Source organism: Neofelis nebulosa, chromosome 15 (assembly GCF_028018385.1).
Source record: "Neofelis nebulosa isolate mNeoNeb1 chromosome 15, mNeoNeb1.pri, whole genome shotgun sequence".
NCBI lineage: Eukaryota > Metazoa > Chordata > Mammalia > Carnivora > Felidae > Neofelis > Neofelis nebulosa.
In genome coordinates, this window is record NC_080796.1 from 53,101,382 (window position 1) to 53,129,329 (window position 27,948).

Consider the following 27,948-nt stretch of genomic DNA (forward strand, 5'->3'; position numbering starts at 1 on the left):
TATCTGAAATTATATATTTACCAGGTAGGCTGAAGGGAAATCAGATACTAAAGAAGAAAAATTTTGTGAAATTTAAGACAGGACAAAAAAACTGACAATAGAGGGAAAAAATTAGCTAAGAAAATAAATAGTTTCAGTTATGTGAGGAAAAACATCAAGTTGTCTAAAACATATAATTACAATAGAATAACAAGAGTACCCAGCAGAAGAGAAAATTGTTGGACAATTAAAGAATCCATACTTTTCAATTTCATAAAATTATAAATTAACATTTCCACAAAGCTCAACAAAACCCAAGGAGAATAAATACAAAGAAAAGTATATCAAAACATAAAATAATAAAATTACTATAACCCCCCCCCCAAAAAAAGAGACATATTACTTGGAAGGTGACAAAAATAAAAATTGCAATTCATATCTTTTTAGAAAAAATTCCAACTAGAAAAACAGGGAGCAACATCTGGAAAGTTCTGGTGGAAAAAAAAAATGACATCAACCAATTATTATATAACAGTATAAGTAGTCTTCTGAGCCTTAGGCAAAAGCAATCTTTAGTGTTTGTCAGTATTTTAATACTTAGTACCCTTCCAGAAGGTCTAAATATGACTAGTTGAAATCCTGGCATTTCAATTGTATTCCAAATAGAAAGAAAATGTATGCCAAGTGTGAAAGGGCTATTCCCCAAATCTTATCATAGCACCAAATGAACATTTTTTTAAATAACTCTATCACAGAATGATGAGATATGTACTCTTTTACTTAGGTACTTTGCCATCACAAATAGAAATCTGGGTTTATGTTTGTGTAAAAATGAAATAAAGGATATTGGGTACACACTGAAACCCTTTACCTTAAGGGTAAATTCCTGATATCTCCATCTCTCCCTCCCTAAAGCTTGAAGCCACATAGGTCTATAACCTAAATATACAAATGGTAGATAGATAGATAGATAGATAGATAGATAGATAGATATAGACATACAGACATACATAAGATAGAGACAGAGATATAGATACAGTGTAACCTACATAAAAAAAGCACACCCAAACTCTGGCAAAGGAAATCTGTCTCATCCTTTGCACTTTGCATGACACATCAACATCTATCCTGAAAATATTTAATTTCAGGACTTCTCTCACTTGAGTTTGTACTAGAAAACCAGCAAGTTACAAAAGGAGACAAAAATATAGAGAACATGAAAGAAAGAAAAAATCATGGCAGCTAGGAGTGCCTAACCATTTATCCAATTAGATAAATCTAATTAAATTAACTAAAATGAATATCCCAAATTTAAGGGATTTCTTAACAACAATGGAAGACAAAAAAATTACTAAATATCACAAAATTTTTGATAGAAAATTACTGTCAACCTCTAATTATACAATCAACAAAAGTAACTTTCAATGGTAGAGCAAGTAAGCAGTTTTTCAAAGAAATAATATACCCCATTCAAAATACAATATCTAATGGGAAATTCTAGAGTTCACATTTTAAGAAAAAAAATTATCACAGAGATTTCTGAGATGTGAAAGGAAAAGTAAGCAAAAAGAGAGTGGATAATCTAAATAAATGTTGAATAATTAAAGTATTTTCACTATAACCCTGTAGTTATAAAGCTGACATGAAATGAAAACAGTGAAAAAAATAATAGGATGTTAATATAGACATGATTCTAGGAAGAGATAATCTGAGATGGAGCACACCAGAGTTCTTTAACCATCCAGACAAATGATTAATTATAGATTTTTTTAAACTACAGTCACAGAAATTTTTGCAAAGTATCCTCTTAAGTAACATTAATAGTGTTTCACACTTGTAACAACAGATGGAAAAAAGAAACAGGAAAAAAATCATTCAAATAAACAGTGAAAAATTAGAAAAAGAATACCATAGAAAACACAAATAGAATGTTCAAATTAGGAGAGTGAATAAACACACATCAATTAACATGAAAAATAGACTATACTTATAAACTAAAAGAAGAATTATATATATAATATATATAAGTATGTATAATTTGCATACATACAATATGCATATATCTATATTTCTAAGAAAAGAATGCATATTAAATATATATCTATATATGTGTATATACAAATACACACACGCCTACATAAATATATCTTTTTCAAAGACACAACTAAGTCATAATGATTATAAAAATTGTGAAGAAACAAACTGAAAATATAATTAGGCAAAGAGAAATTTGGTAAAGTTATGTTAACATAAGATAAGAATAAACATTAAGGCAAAGAACATTAATAAAAAATTATGATTAATACTTATTGAATCAGGATAATTTAATAATATAAATTTATAACAACTGAACCACGAAAATGCATGTAAATAAATAAGTAAACAAAAATACATATATGAATAAAGTATTCTAATTTATATAAAAGGACAATAAATATTGAAGAGTGACCGTGTCCTCTTAGTAATTGGAAATAAAACAAATTACAAAATACTCAAAATGAAGAAGACTTAAAGAACATGGTAACCACTTTGGTCTAAAGAACATAAACCAAACACTGACATCTGGTTTAATTACATACAAAGAAAAATTTATAAATTAAATAATTTAGAGTAACAATAACAGATTCAACTAATGAAAAAAAAAAAAAAGAAAATCAATAAAAAACAAAAATTAATGAAGCAAGAAACCAAAAATTAAACAGAATGAAATAACAATGCCAAAGTTGATTCTTTGAGAAGATAGTTTAGAAAATTGATGCATATTTTAAAACAAATATTAAATAATCCTAAAGAGAATAAGAACACACAAAAGATGCTTTTAATATAATATAAAATTATAAAACTGAGCACGTATTAGCCAATAAAGGAAACCTTTCTAAATAAATTTAAAATAAAATAATAAAATAATTTCTAAAATAATTCAGAAACATGTAGATGGCAATCTCTGCTAGGCAGTGATAAATCTAAATAGTATTAATAAAATTAGAAAAACAGAAACCACTTCCTGATTTGATGGGAACATTCTTAACTATTGGATAAAAGAGGAAAGAAAAACCAAATGGCAGGAAAATATATTTCTTTGTGAGTGGTATATTCTTGTTTATATAAAAGCAGTTCTTAATGCAACTCTTAAAGATATTTTCTCAGTTCATTTGTCAGAAGATTAGAAGACCTGACACAAACATCTTTTTTTTCTCTCTGATCATTTTATTTCTTTATTTTTAGTATTATTTTTTCCTCTCTTGTTTTATTTGTGTATCTACTTCATTGGTTTCTGTGGAATATCATATGCAGATAATATTTAGAGAATTTGCATGTCACAAATCATTTTTATTAATAGCCTCCTATATACTTTCTAGCTTGGCTCAACAGTGTTTTATAACCTCAGCATTATTGACATGTGGGGATAGAAATTAGTTTTGGGGGCCAGTCCTGTGTATTATAGGATGTCCATCAGCATCTCTGGCCCTCCTCATTAGATACCAGAGGCAACAGTCCCAGTTCTGACAACCAAAATTATCTCCAAATGTTGCCAAATGTTCCCTTGGGAGGGGAAAGGGGTATTGTCTTTGGTTGTGTAGAATTCTCTGCACTGTATAGCGACCAGTCTCCAAAGGGTCCCAATGATTCCCACCTGTTGCTATTCACATCTTTGTTTACTTCACTCTGACACTGTACCAGAGTTAGTCTTTGTGACTAATGGTCACAAATACTAATGGTATTTGACAGAAATTATAGTATGTCACTGCCAATATTGTATTATAAAAAGGCCATAGCTTCCATCTTGGATTCTCTTTCTCTTTCTTTGATCACCTGCTCTGAGGGAAGCAAGCTACCATGTTGTGTAAGCGGCCCTACCAACAATCATGGAAGTGAAGCAGGAAGCAGATTCTTAAACCCCAGTTGAGCTCTGACATGACTGAAAACCCAGTATCTTAAATGCCACCTCATCAGAGAACCTGAGGCTGAACCACCCAACTGAACTATTACCAGATTTCTGGTCCACAAAAACTTTGATATAGTAAGCATTTGCTGTTTTAAGTTGCTAAGTAGTGAAGTAATTCATTACACAGCAATAGATAATATGGAAAATCCCTAATCCCAGGAAAGTAAATTTTTCAGATCTCTGTGCCTTTTCTCAGTCTACTACTGTAACATCTTATGGTCCATTTCTGTCTACAATTGTTCAAGTTATTATTCATGAGCAAGGTACAATGATACATTTTCCTAAAGACAACACTGGCTTTACAGATACCCAATTGGTGAGTACATAAGAATGTATAAATTGTTACACTGTGGAAATTTTTGTAAACAAAGACAAAACAAAACAAAAGACATAGAGTAAATCTAAACCCCGAAAACAAAGCAATGGGTTTGTGAGATGATACAAATCTCTTCATAATCACAGCCATTCCATTTTAAATATAAACACAACCTGGAGCAACTTGTAAGATAAGAGTTTACAGATTCACAACTCGGTAATGAACATAATTCTGATAGTGGAAACCTGTTACATGTTAGGTGGGTGGATTTGGAAGATGCATGAAGATTTTAGTGATAGTAAAGAACAACCCCCAAGGTATTATGGTTACTATGGTACTAAGGTTTACTATGGATACAGTAGGTACTATCGGTATAGTAGTAAGTTCACTTTGCTTTCCCTTCACCTTTTTTTTTTATTAAATCATGCTCTGCACCATTTTTCTTAAAATAGCCTTGCACTGAATTTTTTCCCTAAACACTTGTACTTGTTTGTCTCCAACACACAACACGCTTGTTGGTTTCTACCTATTATATCTAACAATTTGCAGTGTTTCCAAACTATTTCCTTTTATAGTGAATTCCCCCTGTATATAATTATTTACTCTCTGACAGTCTAAGATCCTCATACATCCTTTAATATAATGCAATGCATGTTTTGTCTTGCTTTATTCTCTTTATCATCTGCACTTTAAGTTCATCTGAAGCCTTGTTTTCCAGTTCTTTGTTCTTATTCTCACTAAATAAAATGTTGTTCAATGCAAAATATATGATCCATACATATACAAAAATTGAGTGATCTATTTCGTTATGGTATACATACCTCTATGAGGCAATGGCGATGAAAGTATACTCTCCTTGGATCCAATATTTGATAACTCCCAATACAATGAAATTATTTAACATTCATTATACTAAAAGAATAGCAATTGTGGTTCTTTTTGTTTAACACAAAAACAGACTTTTACTAGATGTTCTGTTGATGGTAATATATAAGCAAAGAACTAAATGCATCATTTTCAAACCATGGTAAGTGAAACTTTATTTTCATTCTATGCTTCAAGATTAGAATGACATTTTGTGACATTCAAAGGTCAGATACATTTGGTCACTGATGTTATTTTCAACCATCTATAAGGGTGCTTCTTTAAAATATATTCACTTTTGCCCCAATCAAAATATCCAATATTTTTCTAAAAGCAAGCTCATTCAATAGCACCAGCCATAGAGCCATTCACGTTGTTAAGCGCTGTGTGGTGATATTCAACAGAACCTATGAAGCTCAAAGTGCTTTCAGAGTTTTTGTAAGAAAAATTATTATTAATCCATTATATCATCTAATTACTATGCGATTCGAGAGTGCAATTAATCTTCCTCACAAATAACACATTACATTACAAAGCCTTACACAATCTCAGGCCCTATTCAGAAGCTACTTTGTGCATTTAATTTTCACTGATTCCCAGTTCAATAATTAGACGCTTTGTCTCTGTGTGTCCAGCATGGTAACACCAAAGTATCAGTGTTTTCTACATTTATCTTGAATAGAAGTTGTTCCAGTTCATATACCCCCAATCCTTCTTTGGACCATGACTTATAGACCTATGTGTACTTATGGGTGTGTGTCTATACATAAATGACGTCTTAATTATCTAAAAGCTGATTATTTTAGAGTAAGTTTGAAGAATGATTCTTCCTTATGACTGACAGTGGAAGGCTTACCAATTTATTTAAAATGACGTGCACTGAATTACAAATTATGTTAAGCCTAGAATTCACTTAAATATGAAATAAATGTGAAAATGTATAAATAGTAACATTGATGAACAGTTTATTATATGTGTGTGTTTATGTGTAAAAGGACATACACATACGAAAATGTGTTATCCACAATAACAAAAAGTTTATTTCCTAAAGTGAAAATTAACAAATCTAAACTTTGTATACAGATTCACTGGATTTCAAGGCAATTATAAGCATATAATCTTTCTTTGGTTGGGGTAAAACAATCTCTTAAAATCTAGTCACTTAAAAGAAAATTCCTTGAGATAGCATTCAAATGTATACTAACTCACTCTCATTGTTTAAAAACTTGCCTTATTCCCTGGAGGTTATTTCATGATCCACAGTAACTTAGAACTTTTTCAATTAAAATTATATAAAATTATTACCTCCTATTTTATTTTCTCAGTTATCTAACTTTGCATATGACTTATTTCTATGTATGTGTTTACCTCTCCTTTAAAAGTAAAAAAAAAAAAAAAGCTACATTGGATTTTAATAGTTCTTTTCTTCTCTATTGTAAGCTCTATTTTTTTTAATTTTTTAATGTTTACTTTTGTGAGAGAGAGACAGAGCCCATATACACACACACACACACACACACACATATATATATATATATATATATATATATATATATACACGTATATATATATATACACGTGTATATATATATATATACACGTATATATATATATATACACGTGTATATATATATATATACACGTATATATATACACGTGTATATATATATATATACACGTGTATAAATATATATACACACACACACACACGTATATATATATATATATATGTGTGTATACACACACACACACACACACACACACACACACACATATATATATTTAGTCATTAATCCATAAAAGAGAAAAATAATTATTGGGCACCTGGGTAGCTCAGTTGGTTAAGCGTCCAATTCTTGGTTTTGACTCAGGTCATGCTCTCACAGTTCATGAGATCAAGCTCCACGTCGGGCTCTGTACTGACAGTGCAGAGCCTGCATGGGATTCTTTCTCTCCCTCTCTCTCTGCCCCTCCCCTGTCTCTCTCTCCTCTCTCTCTGTGTCAAAATAAATAAATAAACTTTAAAAAAATTATTAAAACATGCATGTATTATGGGACATTATTTTTGTTAGTGACTGAATTAATAATAATAATATACTATTGGTCAAAATTCCTGTTCTTATAGTCCTTAATTTTGCTGTAATTCATAGTTCTATATATCTATGAACCATATTCAAAATCTAGCCTTTTGAATATGGTTATAGGACATAGGTTATAGAAATGGCAAATGGTTAAGTAATAACTGAAGAAGGAATTGAAGATGGCAATAATAACAGAGTGACCAAATTTGGTGTGTGGCTGCTAGCAGATTCTTAGAACATTTTACTTTTTGTTTTGCTTTATTTATTTAGGAAGATGATTGTATCTGCTGCTATTTGGTTGCTAGTAAATACTCTAGAAAGATTTCAATGGGAGCAAAAGCATCAATGATAAATTATCTTGGGAAAAATTGAGTAGTAACTATTAATAATTTGTATTTCTGATTTTTCATAATTCTAAGAACAAACATATACAAAGAGTAAAGTGAAATTAATGGAAGGCAGAAATATGAAACTATAAGGGAGTATCAGCTGGTAATGATATTTTCTGTTTAAAACATAGCATATTTTTCAGACATATTTTTAGGAAAAAGGGAGTTGTTGAGGATACTCAGAAATAATTCTCTAACCCAGAAAAACAATTAGCTTATCTATAATGCAGTGTATTTGGATGGTATGTTACTTTCAAAATATTTACAATACAAAATACTTCCTTGGGATACTCTAAAGTTTCTTTTTTTTTTTAATGTTTATTTTATTTTTGAGAGAGAAAGAGAGAGCACACAAGCAGGGAAGGGGCAGAGAGAGCAAGACAGAGGATCCCAAGATGGCAGAACAGAGTCCCATGTGGAGCTCAAACTCACAAACCATGAGATCTTGACTTGAGCCTAAGTCCACGCTTAATCAACTGAGACAGCCAGGTTCCCTGGGATCCTACAGGTTTAAAATAGGGGATCTACTTTCATCTAATATTTAAGTATTTTCCACTACCGCTATTACCCATGCTCTTTGCCATAATTTTGGCCATAAAGGTGGATATTCTAATATATAACAATGAATTAAATCTAAAAATAGGACAATCCAAAAAAAGGACAACTGAGACTCTTCAAAAGTAAGTGTTATTTAGTATACTTACAGTGTCATAGTAAGCAAGCTTTGGATTTTATACCTGCTGCTGATATAAGGAGAATGAATTAATATAGTAATATAAAAATTATTATTACCTCACTAGTACATTTTTCACTGACTCTAAAATATCTTACTTTTCTCCTGTTACATTTCTTTATCACCCATTTATTTTTTTATTTAAATGGGTAATTATATATATATACTGTGAATACATTTTAATATTCTGCATACTAGAGATTCCATAAATTAAATTCCTCTTTCAAAACAATGCCTAGACATAAAAATGATGGCATCTGACAACATATACACCAATATGGACAGTCATGGCAACCTGGATCAGGATAGGCAATTCCTACCATTCTTTTTGTTTGTCTTCTTGTCTGTTTTAATTCAAGACACTACATTTACAAAAGAAAGGACATGACCTTCTCTGCCTAGCCAGATATCTGAGATTGGAAGTTACCTTCATCCTCTTACTTTAAAGGGAATAAAGGTTGGGGGGCCTGGGTGGCTCAGTTGGTTAAGCGTCCCACTTTGGCTCAGGTCATGATCTCCTGGTTTGTGAGTTGGAGTCCCGCTTTGGGCCCTATGCTAACAGCTCGGAGCCTGGAGCCCGCTTTGGATTCTGTGTCTCCCTCTCTCTCTGCCCCTCCCCCACCCATGCGCTATCTCTCTTTGTCTCTCAGAAATAAATAAATGTAAAAAAAAAATTTAAAGAGAATAAAGGTTTTAATTCATGGGTTTCACAATGGCAAAGTAATTAGAGAAATCTTGGCAAGTTAAGTGTATATGTAACATGGATACCTATCCCGGATTATGTGTAGGAGACCATTTTAAACTGTCTTAAGGATAAAGGAAAAATCTTTAATATACGAATAAAAATAAAATGAAAGTATATGAGTGCTTTAACACTAAGCAATCAGTAAACACCTTGATCTCTACAGTCATAGAAAGTTAAAAACTAAGCAGAGACAATTGATAATAGTATTATATACTATAGGGGCGCCTGGGTGGCTCAGTCGGTTAAGCGGCCGACTTCGGCTCAGGTCATGATCTCGCGGTCCGTGAGTTCGAGCCCCGCGTCGGGCTCTGTGCTGACAGCTCAGAGCCTGGAGCCTGTTTCAGATTCTGTGTCTCCCTCTCTCTCTGACCCTCCCCCGTTCATGCTCTGTCTCTCTCTGTCTCAAAAATAAATAAACGTTAAAAAAAAAAAATTTTTTTTTAGTATTATATACTATAGTCTTTCTCTATATTTCTTTTCACCTTCCTAATTTTCTTCAAATTGTTCTAGGTTACTTCTTTCAAAAGAAAAGCCAATACATTTTTCTTAAGAGTTTAATTTGCTTACAAAACATTTAAAAAGAAAGTACTAAAATGGCTTGAATTTAAGAATAAATTAAGTAATGCAATATATGTCATTTTGTAATACACAGGAAATTCTCCAGTGAGAGTTAGTGTTTTTAGGTTAATGTGAGCTTCGGGCTTTGTTTATATTTGTGCGCATTACTAAATTGTGTGAAAATGCAGGGACTCACCTGAATGAAGCAAAACATCTTGGATCAGGATACAAATTTGATTGCAGCAAAGACAGAATCTGAAATTAAAATTTAACAATTTATCATGTTTGTTCAACATCAATTCACCATTTCCTGTGATGAATTAAGATGGGGTAATATTTCAATATCATTATGTAGAAATTTATACACTTCAAATATGAACTATAGTAAATAAAATTTAAATATTATAATTCATAACACTATTAATGGCCGAAGTGATCTCAGTATTAAAAGAGTAAGATGTATAAAGTTAAAGAATTTTTTAAAAACACCATCATAATACCTTACAAAAAGAGTGACTCTTAGGTATTTATTCACATAGGAATTCTTTGGCTGTTGAGCAAATAACAGGGGTGTTGTGAGTTTTTTCATTAGGACTCTAATAAACTACCATGACTACTTATCTTTGCCTGTTGCTAGATGAACACTCTGAAATAATATATTTAATAATTACTATCATTATTTTTAAGAATGAAGTCTGATTTGCTATGCATTTAGACAATTAAAATGTTTCACATGAAATTTCTGCCAGTCATGTGTTTAAGCTTGGTGCATAATCATGGCATATACAGTGTTTCTTTGTTTGGGGTTTTAAAACTAGTTTTTCTGTAATGGATTTATACAGCCAGCCCATATTCTTTATTTCACCCACCCCATTCAACTTGTTTAATCAATTTATACATTACATTTCCTTCATTTCCAAACTGTTTCCATTTTCTTTAGTTAGAAAACAAATTATCTAAATGTCAGCCAATTTTATTTGTACCACCACCGTGTCAATCACTTCTTAATATGTGTGCCCATTCCTGCCCAGTAACTAATATTTTATATTGTAGCTTAATAATATTTTAAGAAAAATTATTCTATATTCTTTTAATATTTTCGAATTTTATTTTTATTTGAACTAAATTAATTATGTGAGTGTTCTGAGGGAGAATTTAAGTCTTCCATTCAGGAATATTCCTGAGATATGTATTTCTTAAAATAGTAAGATGTATAGGTCTTTATATTCTTCATAAAGTGTTACATAGATTTTTATGTTTTTACAAATCATACTATATTTAAATGTTGAAATATAATTTTTGTCTCTCATTTTTTTGTGGGTTCAGTTATAACATATAATTTATACTATTTGGTTATTTGGTCATTGTGTATATAATCATGTTTTAATAATATTATAGATAATATACTTAAGGTTATCTTATCTTGCTTCTTTGAAAAACAAATGAAAGAAGAATTTGGGAAGTTCCAACCAAAACTTCCATAAATTATAAAAGCAATCTAGAAACAACACTAAAACATCATTCACACTGTCAGCCAAACAGCTGCTGTACTAATGAGGAAAAGAGAATTTGACATACAGTACATCTGTATTCCTTTTTCTGATCATAACTCATTAAACATTTCATCTGTTGACACCAAAAGCTAGTTCTATAAACTATGATGGATGCAGTTAAAATAAAATACTAACATATAGTGGTCTATAAATAAAATGAAAATGTTGTACTGGGTTTTATTTATACGCAGTAAGATGTTATGACATTCGCTAATTGATGGGCTCCATAAAATGCAGTTTAGTCCATTGGAAGCTTGTAATTATGTAATAATTATTTTAATATTAGAAGTAATTATTCAGATGTTACATGTATTTGGTTAATTGGGTTTCCATTTGCTAATGCAGCATCATTATGCTTCTTTCATCAGAAACTGGAAATATAATTCGTCTATTTTGTAATTTTAAAAAATGACAAAAGTAATCATACTCTTATTTCAAGACATTAACTGAGACATTACTATAGTACACTGAACAAGATTTCATGAAACAATGACCATAGTTTCAACCATCCCAGGTGTCTCTTCGAACAAAATATTTACTCTGCTGTACCCTGATGTCATTATCTGCAACATAATTATTTAAAGTCACCAAGGGCTCTTCAGCTAAACTAAGCTTCTTCTGTTCTATTAGATACCCTCAACAAGTAACACTTAACTACGGTGAACATAAGATCTCCCAGCAACATTCTCTGATATACAATTAAGTGTTATGTGATAGGTTTATATTTGAAGATTAATCTGTCTTAGCTTGGCTGCTATAATAAAATACCATATAAAGGGTGGCTTAAGCAACAGACATTTATTTCTTACAGGTCTGGAGGCTAGGAAATCTGAGATCAGGGTACCAACATGGTTGAGTTCTGGTGACAGCTCTCTTTCTGGTTTCCAGATGGCTGACTTCTCACTGTATCCTCACCTGGTAGAGAAGGAAGCCCTGGGGTCTCTTTCTCCTCTTATTAGGGTACTGAGCCCACCATTAAGACTTGACTCTCATGATCTCATCTAGACCTAATCATTTCCTAATGCCCCATCTCTTGATATATCACTTGGGGTTTAGGGGTTCAACATATGAATGTGGGTGGACATAAATATTCACTCCTTAACATATGTATTTTCTCTACATTTCCACCATCTTCCGTTCTCTCAAAGGTACCAAAAGGTATTTTATATCCCCTAAACTCTACCTAGACCAAAATAAGAAAAAGGTAGTGCAATTTCATAAAGTCTCCATGTAATAAAAGTTTATAGAAATGAATTGCTATTCAGAAAAATGAAAAACAGAAAAAATTTCCATGAGCACTTGCAGAATTTGCTTTTTTATGGTAATTTTTGTTTATTACTTTTTTTCAAAACTAAGATCAGAATTAAGTGAAGCTGGAGGAGAAATATTCAAAAGTAAAAAGTAGGGAGACTGGAAGCGTTGAAGAGAAAATAAGAAGAAAAATATTTAGTCTTCAAGATAAAAAATAAATAAAATGAATATAATTTGGCCCCTAAGGGTCCTCCCATGCAGCTGCATCACCACCTCATTGCCCATCAATAACACTGTTACGGATTGAATTCGACAACCCCAAAATTCGTATGTTGATGTCCTAATCCCAAGTCCTTCAGAATGTGCCCATCTTTGGAAATAGAGTCGTGGCAAATGTAATTAGTTAAGAAGAGGTCATGCTGGAATAGGATGGGCTCTTAATCCAATATGACTTGTGTCCTTTAAAAATGGGAAATCTGGGCACACACACACACACACACACACAGAGAATGACATGTAAAGATGAAGGCAAAAACTGGGACAATACAGCAAAAGCCATGGAACACAAAAGATTGCCAGTGATCACCAGAAGCAGGGGGAGGGGCTGGAAGAGATTCTCCCCCATCACTTCCAGAAGGAACCAGCCTTGTCAACACATTTATCTTAGACTTTTAGCCTCCAGAACTTAGAGAAAATAATTTTTTGTTGTTTAAACTGACCAGTTTGTGGTACTTTCTTATGAAGGCACTAGGAAACTAACACAAACACTACTCTAAACAATATGTAAACAAATAGGGAATGAATTCACTTGTGAAATATTCGCTTTCTCAGGCCCCTTCCAGAAGTAAGTCCACAATACTTTTTACCATGTAATAGAATATTTTAACAATGGACTGATACGAAGTTTATAGTTTCTTCACTTCTATGGTTTAAAATATTTGTCACAGAGTTTGCTAAACAGTTCCAAGTCTAAACTTGATTAGTAAGAGAGGAAAATATTTTGGTAATGAATATGTAATTCCTTTCTTTTTAACAATTCCTACCATTCTGCCCAGAACTGAGGATGTTGGTCGCTTTATGCAAGCTACCATAGTCAGTTCACTATCAATCAGAAAATCTTTACTATGTACTGAGGAAAGGGATTCTCTTATACTCAAATTTGTTTTATTTTGTTTTATACATGAAAACATTAGTCTATTATACAGCAGTGATCTATAAGGAGATAAGTCACAATATTATGGTTTTTACCAAGATTTAAGGATTACTCTGATGCTGAAACTTTTCCAATAGGTTTTTAAAAGAATGTAACAGATCTTAGAAGCTTTCAGATTACACCTAAATTAAGACCTGCTTTCTTTGTACAAGTCTGTGGTTAGAAACATGATTTCTATTAGAGAGTTCAATTTGCTGCATTTCACATGAAATAAATAATAATAACGTATGTAAGTGTTTTTAAATTAACCTAAAATAAAAAGCTGCAAAAATTATTTTCACTCAACATAACAACATGTATCATCATAGTCCCTGGCAGTTTTTAGAATCTTGACCTTTTGACTTCATGAGCTTCCTACCTGACACTACATTTTAAAATTTCATGACATTTTTGAAAGCTGTTATCATGATAACTTTCTGGACTGTTTTAAAGAAACAGTGTTAACACTTAAAAAAAATCTGTTTGTCAAGGGCAATTTAGGATAGAGAAATGTTTATGAAAATATGTTTGGAAACACAGAATCACCATAAGTCACAGTATTTCTTTTGCTTTGGCACTGCATGATCTTCCTGATGACTTCAAAGCGTTAGTGTTGCTTCCAAAAGAGATTGACCTAGCTACTGTCTGTGCATTCAATCCTCAAAAATGACATGTTTTTGATCCTCAAAAAATACATGAGTTAAATCTTTTCTTTTATTATTGACATGAAAGAAATTGTATCCTGAAATATATCATAGCAATTATTGTTTTTAAAAACTATCAATAAAAAATTGTTAAGATTACTTAATTGTCCCAAATTTAGTTCTTGGCCTCATGTAAATAAAGCCTACCTCCTGGCGAATTTCTGTAAAATAAAATAACAACAGCAATAGCAGCAAAAATAACATGTAACGTTTTAAAATGGTAAAGAACCAAGACAAATCAAGGAGAAACAGTCAATTCAATAAACTGGCCAGAATTCAAGTTGGTGTGGGTATGATTTAGGACATTATCTATTGCCATGATTAATATGGGTAATTACTTTCACTACAAAGGTATCACTTTTGCCTTTATTCTTTTGTGGAACTCATTCTTGAAAATGTGTATTTGGTGAAGAAAAAAAATACAGTTTCCCTCTGCAGCATCTTTTAATAATGATTAAATGAATAATTGTTTATTTTCCTAGGTTCCCCACCTTAATATGTGAGACTATGGATATTACTTAGGTGAAGAGAAAAAATACAAAGAAGAAAAACACTATATATGTTACCTACAGTTGTGGGACAAATTATTCCAACTCAGCAAGTCAAAACAACCAATTTTTTAGCTCACAGTTTCTGTACAGGAAACCAGATACAGGTTAGCTATATGTTTCTGGTTCAAGGTTTTTCAGGAGGTTGCAGGCAAGCTGTAAACCAAGGCTGTTATTTTCTGAAGCCTTGGCTGAGAGTGAGATCCTGCTCATTCGTGTAGTTATTAGCAGGCCCTAGTTTCTCTTCATGCAAGCATCTCTATAAGGTTCCCTAATGACACAGTAAATGGCTTCCCAGGACAATGCAAGGCAAAGCTGAGAGAACACAAAGACAGAAGCCACCACCTTTTTATGACTTAACTTCAGTATGACATTCTACAAACTCTGCCATATTTTATTTGTTAGAAGTCAAGCAATAAGTGTAGATAACACTGAGAGCAGGAAGGATTAACAAGTATGCCAGGGGGCAAAGATAACTGGGACCAACCTTAGAGCCTGTTTTCCACAATGATCCCAGGCCATGCATGTGTCCAATAAGTACTTTAGAAATATAAAGGATACAGATGTGTTTTGAAAATAAAATGTAATGTCTTTACCAATGAAAAGCAAGGCATGAAAACACATGGCGTTGACATTTATTCAAAAGTAGCTTACATTTTATAATATTTTATATCTATTAAAATTAGATAATATATGGGACTTTAGCAGAATAAGTGAAGTTGAGAACATGGTGTAAAAAGACTAGTGCTCTAGGAGTTTGAAATAGCTCAGCAAAGCTGTCAAAGGCTTATTTGCATAAAGCCCAAAACTTGCTATGGGATTCATTTAAGAAAGATGTAGGTACTAATAGGCTTTAAGAATTACTAACAACAACAACAATTAGAGGTAGAATTTGTCCTCTACCTTTTAGATCAAACTCCTCAAGAGTAGGAATTCACCATGAAGAAGGAGAGAGAGAGATTCTCTGGGACTCCCATTGTGGTATGTTAAGAGATAATTTTATTTTCAGCATTAAACGCTGTTTCTCACATTCCTCTGCCAGGCCTATTATTGTTTCAAATATATTTACAGTAGATGCTGTAAAAATAAAGGGTGCACCTGACTCCCAGGAGAATAGCTATCAAATTTAATTGCTATAATTTTCACATTTACATCTGACAAAAGAAATCTCCCTAGTAGAGATTAAACGTGTTGAAATTAAAATAGACAGAACAAAATCATCCAAGCATCCATGTGTGGAAAACAGATTAGTGAATAATTTTTTTAAAAATGAAAATCTTCATACCTCATGTCCAAATATTAAACGCTAGAAAATAACTGTATAGAATAATTAGAAAAAAAAAAAGATTTGTGAGCTACAGCTTTACAACTCAGCCACAGAGCACCCATGTGTGAAACTACAGAAATATCTGATCATAGGTGCAATAATTGAGGAAAAATAGCACCCAGGTACACTTCCTGATGGGAAAATGATTAAAAAAATTAATCCATCAAATTACAAGAATAGGCTACAATAAAGAACTGGGAAAATTATAGTATAAAAGGACATACAGTAGACATTGAAAGGAAGTAATACTGTATTCTACTTGAATACTTGTTATTAATGTAGAGATAAAAGAGAAAAGCCATAAATAATTTTTAAATAAACATATGTGAAGCCAAAACAAAAAAAAAATAATATTAAAAATGTGGCTATGAAGCTTCACATATTGCCAATGAATAAGAGTTTTGGAAGGGCATAGGAAATAAAGGTACATATATTTTGAAAATATATGGGTGATTTCCAATAGATATCTTCTCTTTGCAATTAAAAATATATATAAATATAGGTGTAATAATTTAAATTATAACTCTACTATTTGAAATATAAAAAACAGGATTTCCAGAATGCTAAAGGAAAATAATAGAAAATAGTTTTTAAAAAATTGCAATCTTTACGTGGATGGAACTGGAGAGTGTGATGCTAAGTGAAATAAGCCATACAGAGAAAGACAGATACCATATGGTTTCACTCTTATGTGGATCCTGAGAAACGTAACAGAAACCCATGGGGGAGGGGAAGGGAAAAAAAAAAAAAAAAAAGAGGTTAGAGTGGGAGAGAGCCAAAGCATAAGAGACTGTTAAAAACTGAGAACAAACTGAGGGTTGATGGGGGGTGGGAGGGAGGGCAGGGTGGGTGATGGGTATTGAGGAGGGCACCTTTTGGGATGAGCACTGGGTGTTGTATGGAAACCAATTTGACAGTAAATTTCATATATTAAAAAAATAATAATAATAAAATTAAAAAAAAAAAAAAAAAAAAAAAAAATTGCAATCTTTTATTTTGCCAATCCATTTGCACTTACTTCTTGGCACAGATAATCATTTCAATTGACAAAAATATTATCATTAAATGTGAATTAAAACAACATAACACAAAATATTGTTGAGTATTTTCCAGATAATTGGGTTAAAATAATTAAGTCACTTATTGAGTATATAGTGTAAAGAGAAAGAAGCAAATATAAATCAAGAAAGCACAGAAATGAATAAAACAAAAATTGTGATGTATATATAATGCTCAGCATGGGAATTATCTCTTGGGATTGCTTGGAATTCCCCTCTCACTCCCTCTGGCCCTCTCCCCCACTAGCTTTCGTTCTTTCTCTCTTCCTTTAAAAATAAAAAATAAAATAAAATTATTTTTTTTTCAAAAGGAAACAAAACAAATGAACAAAGGGGAAAAGAGAGGGAGGCAAACCAAGAGACAAACTCTTAACTATAGAGAACAAACTGATGGCTACCAGAGGGAATGTGGGTGGGGGGATGGGTAAAATAGATGATGGGGATCACCAGTACATTTGCTGTGATGAGCACGAACGTTGCACAGCAGTGTTGAATCACCATATTGCACACCTGAAACTAATATTACACTGTATATTAACTGACTGGAATTTAAATACAAACTTAAAAAAAGAAAGAAAAGAAAAATTAAAATTAAGTCCTATGGCTTCGATCATAAAGGCATCTGTAATATAGTGAACTAAAATAAATAAAAGCAATAGCAATACAGAAAATATTGAATTCTGCCTACAGCAGACACCATTGCAACTGAGCAGTCCACCCACCAAAAAAACTAGAAAAATTAGAAAAAGTAAGAACATTGTTATTTGAAGTTATCAGTGAATTACCAACAGAACAAGTATTTCAGGGGCCAAGGCCCTGAAAAGAAGAAAAGAAAGTACTGAGATAGGGAAAATATTTGGTTTCATTTTATCATCAAAATATTTACTAATTCTGACTGAAGAGAGTCTAAGAATTTGAACAAGGTTTAGATATTTCTATAGATTTATGTGGACGTCAAAAATGGAGTTAATGACCCACTAGGGAACATGAACCTGGTAAACATTGCATGATTCTTGGTTATACTCTAAAGTAAAATTGAAATCAAAATGGACCAACTTACCCTAAAACTAAAACCAGTGAATAAACTCATTCAGCTATTCAATAAAGGATACCTGTCCCTACCCTAATAGTTTGCTAAAATCAGAAAAAAAAATCTAGATTTGAAGAAGATAATCTCACCCAGTAAGTAAGTTAATCTCTAAATATTTTATGTATTATATCAATAATATTTTACACCATATGCCTAATAAAAATCAAACAGATTTTTAACAAAAGGGCAACCTCCTGAATGGAGAAAATATTCACAAATGATATATCCAATAGGGGTTAATATCCAAAATACATAAAGAACTTGCACAACTCAACACCAAAGAGACCCAAATAATCCAATTAAAAGTGAGCATTTCTCGGAAGAAAATATACAGATAGCCAACAGGCACATGAAAAGATGTTCAACATCATTAATCATCAGGAAAATGTAAATCAAAACCACAATGAGATATCACTTCACATGATTAAAATTAAAAACAGAAAAAACAACAAGTATTGGCAAGGATATGGAGAAAAAGGAACCCCCATGCACTTTTGGTGGGAATAGAAACTGTTGTAACCACTTTCGAAAACAGTATGGAGATTCCTCAAAAAATTAAAAACAGAATTATCATATGATCCAGTAATTCCACTCATGGGTTTTTACCCAAATAATACAAAAATCATAATCCCAAAAGATATATGTATTCTCATGTTTCTTTCAGCATTATTTACAGTAGACAAGATATGGAAACAGCCCATGTGTTCACTGATATACGAATGTATAAAGAACAGTGGTGTATATATACACCATGGAATATTTTCAGTCATAAAAAAAGAACGAAATCTTGTCATTTGCAAAAACATGGATGTGTCTACAGTATATAATGCCAAGTGAATTAAGTCAGAGAAAGACAAATACGATATGGAATTTAAGAAAGACAGTAAATGAACAAAGAAAAAGAGAGACAAACCAAAAATAGACTGCTAACTATAGAGAACAAGCTGATGGTTACCAGAGGGGAGGGTGACATAGGTGAACAGGATTAAGAGTATACTGATGAGCCCTGAGTAATGTATAGACTTGTTGAATCACTATATTGTACATCTGAAACTAACATAACACTATATGTTCACTATACTGAAATTAAAATTAAAAAAAAAAAAAAGTTAGGGGCACCTGGGTGGCTCACGGTCAAACATCAACTCCTGATTTCAGCTCAGATCATGATCACACAGTTGTGAGATAGAGCCCTGGGTCAGGCTCTGCACTGAGTGTGGAGCCTGCTTGGGACTCTCTCTCTCCCTCCTTCTCTGCCACTCCCCTGCTTGTGTTTCTCTCTCTCTCTTTCTCTTTCTCTCCCTCAAAATTAATAATTTTTTAATTATAAAAATATAATACCTATTTGTGTTATAAGATACACCCAAAGAGTTCATAGCAAACTAGAAATGAAATATATTTAAACTGAGTGAGAGTATCTACAAAAGTAACCCATAGAAAATCATCATTATTTTTTAAAGATTTTATTTTTAAGTAATCTCTACACCAAATGTGGGGCTTGAGCCCATAATTCCAAAAAATAAGAGTCACATGCTCCATCAACTGAGCCAGCCAGGTGCCCCTAGAAAACATTATTCTTAATGGTTATATTTTGAAATATTTCTTACAGCTATGGGTATTAAAATAACTATCCCAATACCCTAGTCCTCTTTAATATTGTATCAGAGATTGTAGCCTATAAAGTAATGTAAAATAATAACAGTACTGGTGATAGTAAGAGTTACAAATACTATATAATAATAATAATAATTACTATTACAGCATAAAATAATAATTATCACTATTATTATTATAGCAGTTTATAAGGACTCACAGAGAGAATCCTCCTAGAGTGCAATATTGTGGAATGTCAGCATGACTTTCCAGCATGCAGAAATGTATATAACAGGACTCATCATAAAAGAGAGGTAATAGAGAGAGAATAAGTGTTTGATAAGCTTCTAGCCATCTCTCTACCATGCTTGGGAAGATCAAAGCAGATAGAGTGACAGAAATTTTAAAGTAGAATAGACAAAAATTCAGCTGAGAGTATCTCTAGAGCCTAAGGTAGCAAAAGAAAAACACAATTTGACTGCAGAACCCAAAACAGGCTTGCATTTTGGAAATATATGATACAGTGGCTGGAAGGAATGAGACCAGGATTTAAATGAAAGATTCCAGTAATCAGAAGTCAAAACATGAACTAATCAATCTCCTTATTGCATTCTACCTTATTTCATCCATCTAGCTAGTAGGTACTCACCTATAAGCAAAAAACTTCAGATGATCGTTCTTTTAAAGAACTGCATGGATTGAGTCAAGGAAAGCAAACTAAAGTGCAACCTGTTTCACCAAGACAAACTCTTCTGTGTTCTATTGCTGTATGTAATGAACTACCTTGCTCTGCTCTCTTCCCAGAACACGTAGAAGCAAGCATGTCAGTCAAAAAGTACAAGCCACTTGCACACAGCTCTCACTTGGTCATCATCATGCCCACTGATTTAAACTACCTGTCACTGAAAACTTCCATTCTCCATGCCAAAGGCTGCTACCTTGTAAAGGCTTACATCATCTTATGCCTGAGTTTCTGTAATAACATTCTCCTATTTTTTTTTTTATTTTTATGGCAGCTTTATTTTTTTAAATATATGAAATTTATTATCAAATTGGTTTCCATACAACACCCAGTGCTCATCCCAACAGGTGCTCTCCTCAATACCCATCACCCACCTTCCCCTCCCTCCCACCCCCCCATCAGCCCTCAGTTTGTTCTCAGTTTTTAAGAGTCTCTTGTGCTTTGGCTCTCTTCCACTCTAACCTCTTTTTTTTTTTTTTTCCTTCCCCTCCCCCATGGGTTCCTGTTAAGTTTCTCAGGGTCCATTCTCCTATTTAGTCTTTTGTTTCCACTCTTGCCTCTCGTCTCTCACACTAACATTAATTCACTACTTTGTGAACTTTTAAACACATACCTCAAATCACATCACTCCCTTTGCTTTAAAATCCTAATAACAAGCTTCCACAACATTTAAATGCCATCTAAATAGGTTACATGGCTTAGGAAACCCTGCATTATCTGGACACTGAAAACTTTTCAAACTTAACTCTTTAAAATACTCCTTCATTGGGGCACCTTGGTGGCTCAGTCAGTTAAGCATCCGACTTCGGCTCAGGTCATGATCTTGCGGTCCATGGGTTCGAGCCCTGCGTCCAGCTCTGTGCTGACAGCCTGGAGCCTGCTTCAGATTCTGTGTCTCCCTCTCTCTCTTCCCCTTCCCCACTTTCACTCTCTCTCTCAAAAATAAGTAAAACCTTAAAAAAAAACTTAAAAAAATACTCCTTCTTGCCACCTCGCCCTCCAAACTTTTCTCTTTATCCATATTGGTTTCCTTTGAGGTGTCTAAACAATTGCTTTCTACCTATAGGGATTTGTAAAATGACTGAAATTTTAGCCTCACTCTCAAATCCTTGCTGAGCTAACTTCTACTCAATGTAAAAAGTAGGAACAACCCCTTTTAAAGAGACTTTATCAGGGAGTACCTGGGTGGCTCACTCAGTTGATTATTGGACTTCAGGTCATGATCTCATGGACTTTAGCCCAGGTCATGATCTCACAGTTTGTGAGTTTGAGCCCTTCTTCGGGCTTGCTGCTGTCAGTGCAGAGCTTGCTTTGGATCCTCTGTCCCCCTCTCTCTCTGCCCCTCCCCTCCCCATGCTCACTCTCTCTCAAAAATAAACATTTTTTTAATTAAAAAAAACTATTATGGAAGGCATTCTTGAACACTCAGATGGGCGGGGTGGCCCATTACACGTTCTGTGGAACATCACGCCATCATAGCAGTCAGCAAATTTATTATCACTTTGGATGATAGGTTCCAATGTACGATTAATTCTGTCTGCTCAAAACTATCCTAATATGACTTGTGACATCTAATTAATATTCCACAAATAGTTAACCAGCACACTCTGACGAAACTATCACAATGAAAGAAATGTCTCTTATTTGCAAGGCCAACATCTGAACTTCTCCCAGTTTGTCCTGCTCAGAGCCACCTGATAAGCCTTTATCCCTCCTGCAGTTCACGTGCTCTACTTCACTATAGGGCATTGAAAGTTTCAGACATTTCTCACTTAAAAAGAAGCAAAATAACAGGGGCACCTGAGTGGCTCAGTCCTTGAGCATCTGACTCCAGTCCAGGTCATGATCTCATGGTTTGTGGGTTCAAACCCCACGTTGGGCTCTGTGCTGACAGCTCAGAGCCTGGAGCCCGCTTCAGATTCTGTGTCTCCCTCCCTCTCTATCCCTACCCCACTTGTGTTCTGCTCTGCCTCTCTCTCTCTCTCTCTCTCTCTCTCTCTCTCTCTCTCTCTCAAAAAGAAACATTAAAAAATAAAAAAAAAACAAGATAATAAACAAAACATTAACAAAAACCCTCTTTCCATGTGAATGGAACGCTGACCCTTTCCTTATTTCCATAGTCATCTCTTAATACGTTGGTAAACTTACTTTTTCTACTTTCTATTCTGACTCTTAATGTTTATTTTTATTTTCATCTCTACTTGTTCCAAAAACTTGCCCATGATTTCCATGGAATCCAATGGAATGGATTTATTTTGATGTTTGAATGCCAGCCAGTGAACACTATTTGATGCTGTTCTCCATTCCCCTAACTAATTTTTAATCCAAAGACAAGGGGAATTAAAAAAAAAACTTATTGGGGCGCCTGGGTGGCTCAGTCAGTTGGGCGTCCGACTTCGGCTCAGGTCATGATCTCACGGTCCGTGAGTTCGAGCCCCGCGTCGGGCTCTGTGCTGACCGCTCAGAGCCTGGAGCCTGTTTCAGATTCTGTGTCTCCCTCTCTCTCTGACCTTCCCCCATTCATGCTCTGTCTCTCTCTGTCTCAAAAATGAATAAATGTTAAAAAAAAATAAAAAAAAACTTATTTATTAAGACAAGTCATATAATGTATACATGTGAAATTGGAGAAACAGTAACAGTAATTTTTAGGTCTCAGTCAGGAAATCACTTGCTCCCACAGGCCTCTTAGATGCTGATCACCCTCTATAGTCCTAGGAATAAATTCAGTTAGCAGCCAGTATCTAAATGACCACAGTGAGCCTTTAGATTTTTCCTTTTACCCTTAAATTATAGTTGTCTATTTAAATGATCAAAGTTTCTTATAGAGGAGGTCATTAAAAATATTATTATGTATATTTTAGTATTTATTTTTATTTTACAGCAGAGTTCCTCCATATGTTCAGCCTATTCTTTTTATTTAAAAGATCTTACAATGACCAGATAAATATTAGTATGCAATTTTACTTTTTTTAAAATGTTTATTTATTTTGAGAGAGAGACAGAGAGCATGAGTGGAGGAGGGACACAGAGAGAAAGAGAGAGACAGAATCTGAAGTAGGCTCCAGGCTCTGAGTTGTCAGCACAGACCCTGACGCGGGGCCCGAACCCACCAACCATGAGACCATGACCCGAGCTGAAGTCAGACGCTCAACTGACTGAGCCACCCAGGTGCCCTGTTATGCAATCTAACTTTTGAATCTCTGGCCTGGAGTTTTTCTGTGATACAAATGAAGCAGGATGTGACAAGTATTCTAGGACCTCACACTGTATACATCAGTGTTTAAATGTCATTTGCTTCTTTATTCATTTATTCAACAAATATTCTGGTCACTATGCTAGGTACTGAGGACAGAATATCTTTTCACAGCCCCTGAAAAGATAGGATTAGGTACTGGTCCCTTTTTGCTGATACAGCTCTGCATGAATAACCACTTGACTTGATTTAAACAAACCGTTATGTGAACCTGCGTAAATCCCAAACAAAATGTTGAGAAATAATGACCTATTACACATTCATAATCTAATGGCCATGACCACGTAGACTACATTAAACATGTTGTAATATTTGGAATATATATATATATATATATATATAATATAAATATATATAATATATAATATAAATATATTACCATATGGAATATATAATATAAATATATATATTATAAAATATTAATTTTATTATTTTAAAAAATATTTATTATTAAAAATAATTATAAAATAAATAAATATATTATTTAACTGATTATATATATATAACATATATATTATACATATAACATGTTATATATCTATATTATCTGTTAAATAATAAACTCATTAAAATAGGTAAAGGAAGATAGCCTATGGGGTGCCTGGGTGGCTCAGTCAGTAAAGCATCTGACTCTTGGTTTTGGCCATGATCTCACAGTTTGTGAGATTGAGCCTTGTATCGGGCTCCATTCTAGCAGTGCAAAGCCTATTTAGGATTCTCTCTCTCCCTCTCTCTCTGACCCTCTCCTGCCCATGTTCTCTCTCTCTCAAAATAAAAATCAACTTTAAAAATAGGAGAACATAGGATATAATTATCTAAATACTGGCATGAAAAATTTTACAAGTATCTTTTATTTGAAGACAAACTTAGTTTTAAGTTTTATAAAGATTTGATTCCTAATCTGTTTAAAAATTTTTTTTCTTTCTTTCTTTCTTTCTTTCTTTCTTTCTTTCTTTCTTTCTTTCTTTCTTTCTCTCTCTCTCTCTCTCTCTCTCTCTCTCTCTCTCTCTCTTTCTTTCTTTCTTTCTTTCTTTCTTTCTTTCTTTCTTTCTTTCTTTCTTTCTTATGAATATAATTTATTGTCAGATTGGCTTACATACAACACCCAGTGCTCATCCCAACAAGTGCCCTCCTCAATGCCCATCACCCACTTTCCCTCTTCCCCACCCCCCATCCACCCTTAGTTTGTTCCTGTATTTAAGAGCCTCTTGTGGCTTGCCTCCCTCCATCTCTATTTGTATCTATTTTTTCCCTTCCCTCCCCCCATGGTCTTCTGTTAAGTTTCTCAAGATCCACATATAAGTGAAAACATATGATACCTGTCTTTCTCTGACTGACTTACTTCACTAAGCATAATAGTTTCCAGTTCCACCAACATTGCTACAAATGGCAGGATTTCATTCTTTCTCACTGCCAAGTAGTATTTCATTGAATATATAAACCACATCTCCTTTACCCACTCACCAGTTGATGGACATTTAGGCTCTTTCCATAATTTGGCTATTGTTGAAAGCACTGCTATAAACATTGGGGTACATGGGCTCCTATGCATCAGCACTGCTGTATCCCTTGGGTAAATTCCTAGCATTGCTATTGCTGGATCATAGAGTAGCTCTATTTTTAATTTTTTGAGGAACCTCCACAATGTTTTCCAGAATGGCTGCACCACTTTGCATTCTCACCAACAGTGCAAGAGGATTCCTGTTTCTCCACATCCTCACCAGCATCTGTAGTTTCCTGATTTGTTCATTTTAGCCACTCTGACCAGTATGAGGTGGTATCTCTGTGGCTTTGATTTATATTTCCCTGATGAAAAATGATTTTAAATGAACAAAGAGGTTTATATTTTATGATCAAATTCCTAAAACATTTTCCTTAAAAAAAAGTCAAAAGTACACTTTATCAACAAAACTAATCAGCATGACTAACATTTATAATAGGTATCATGTATTAATATTTATCATGCACCATTATTACTGTTTTTTTCATATCTGTCACCTCATTCAATTCTATTAGAAATCCTGAGAAGTTTATTCAGATTTTAAAGATCAAGAACATGAGATTTATAAAGTTTAAGCACATGACACACCTGGTAGTTGAACCCAAATCTGTCCTACTTCATAGACCATGTCCTCAATAAATATACCACATAGGGAGATCCAAATGTTCAGTATCTCTATTATTTAGCTGATTGATTACCAATATGCATCAGATTAAAATTAAATTAACTTCTGAAGATTAGACAAAATTATTTTTCTGATGCATCATGCCATTTGTTTAAATAAAATATAAATGCATGTTTTTATATGAATAAATTATATCTAGTTACATACAGAAAGAACTGGTAACAATTGATGTGAGGGACCAAGGCCAAGTAAAAAATTACATTTCCTTACAACTTACAGCCCGTTGACAACTCCATGAGAGAGGCAGAGTGACCCTCTTCTAGGAACTCAACTGCCTTGATATTGATACTTTGCTAAGGGCAAAGGCAATATTAGCTTAACATTAGCCTGACCTCCAGGATACCATAAGTCTCCTTTAACATATGAAAATTCCTTTGGAAACATCATTTATCTCACTCCTGAAGATATATGTTAGCAATCATCCTCCAAGCATATGGTCTACTGATTTACATCTGAAGGGTCTCATGACTAAGGTTTTATTAGACAGTAATAAGTGACCTTTTCCTAACAATAACCAGCCCTTTCAAGGTCCTGGAAAAGTTGCTTCCAAAATTCCTTAGAGATTTAAAGATATCCCTGACCCCGTCCCAACCTGAATGTATATAATCGGCCAACTCTCACAACCCCAATGCAACTCTTTTTGCCTACAAGTCCAGTCCCCGTACTTTAATAAAACCACCTATTTGCACTGAAGATGTCTCAAGAATTCTTTCTTGCCCATTCACTCTGAACCCCAACATTTCCACATTAACAATAGCTGACTCTTGTAAAGAAATAGTATAGCAGGTGGCAAGGGCATAAAAGGGGACTCATTTTTGAAATTTTAGTCCCTGGAATTTTTGAATTTTGATTCGTGGCTATTTTTTACCTACTGAGAAATTTTTTTAATTACATTAACAAAAATATGGGGAAAATGTTAAGCTTTTGAATATAAGCTTTTTCTAATGATCTGATAATCCATATTGCTAACATAGGTCCATTATACTTCAGAGCTTTGCCAGAAAATATACAGAAAATTAAAAGCGATTTGTATCTTGGAAAAAGTACCAGGATACAGGAGTCTAAAAAACCATGTTTGAATTCCTGATAAGTGGTTTGAGTCTCAGATATCAGCAGTATTTAATGGAGAAAATAATTTCATTCCTAAGAATGTTTATTTGTATTTTTAATCTGTAAAATGGAAATAATACACCCTGCCTTTAGAATCATCATTACATTTGGTGACATAAATTTATATAAAGTATATGATCCAGGGCTTACAACAAACATTTATAAAAATAGTTTTTATTTTTCTCACTCTGGTAACTTGAGACTCATTATTATGGTAGTTTGATCAACAAACAAGTCAAAATAGTTAATTATGAAGCCAAATGTGTTTATTATTTTCCCACTAAACATAAACTCATATCATATTGCTTGGCTTTAGACATATTGTACATTTTTATCAGTAGCTAACATTGTGAAATAAACATACTAAGCAAAATTGTGTCATTTGTTTTTCATATAAAATTCATAATTATATGTGTATACTTTTTTGCTTTGTACTGAAGGAAGAATTGGGGCCTTTGACTTTTGTAAGAAAACCAATTATATAGCTAAAATTATGCTACAGACACACATTATAGATACATGCAACAATGAATTTGCCCCAAATTGCTATTTTTTTCTACTCTCAATGAAAATCCAATTTCCATTTTAATGAAGTTTTCTGCAAAAACCATATAAATATATGTTTTAGTATCAAAATCTATGCAAGTTCTACTCTGTTGGTAAAGTATTTTTATTTATGTTATATCAAATCTGTCTATATCTTATAGCTTGTCCTTTGTATATAATGGTA

The 27,948-nt window shown here is 33.2% G+C and overlaps 1 long non-coding RNA gene across 1 annotated transcript in view; it reads right to left on the minus strand.

Annotated features, from left to right (window-relative positions):
• The window catches only part of LOC131495668 (uncharacterized), a 209,508-nt gene extending 188,738 nt beyond the window's left edge, over positions 1-20,770 (minus strand). The window contains exons 1-2 of the long non-coding RNA XR_009254058.1: positions 20,577-20,770; positions 9,808-9,866 (exon numbers count right to left, since the gene is read on the minus strand). This is a non-coding gene — a long non-coding RNA (uncharacterized LOC131495668). The remainder of the gene's footprint in view (positions 1-9,807; positions 9,867-20,576) is intronic.
• Between the last annotated feature and the right edge of the window lie 7,178 nt (positions 20,771-27,948).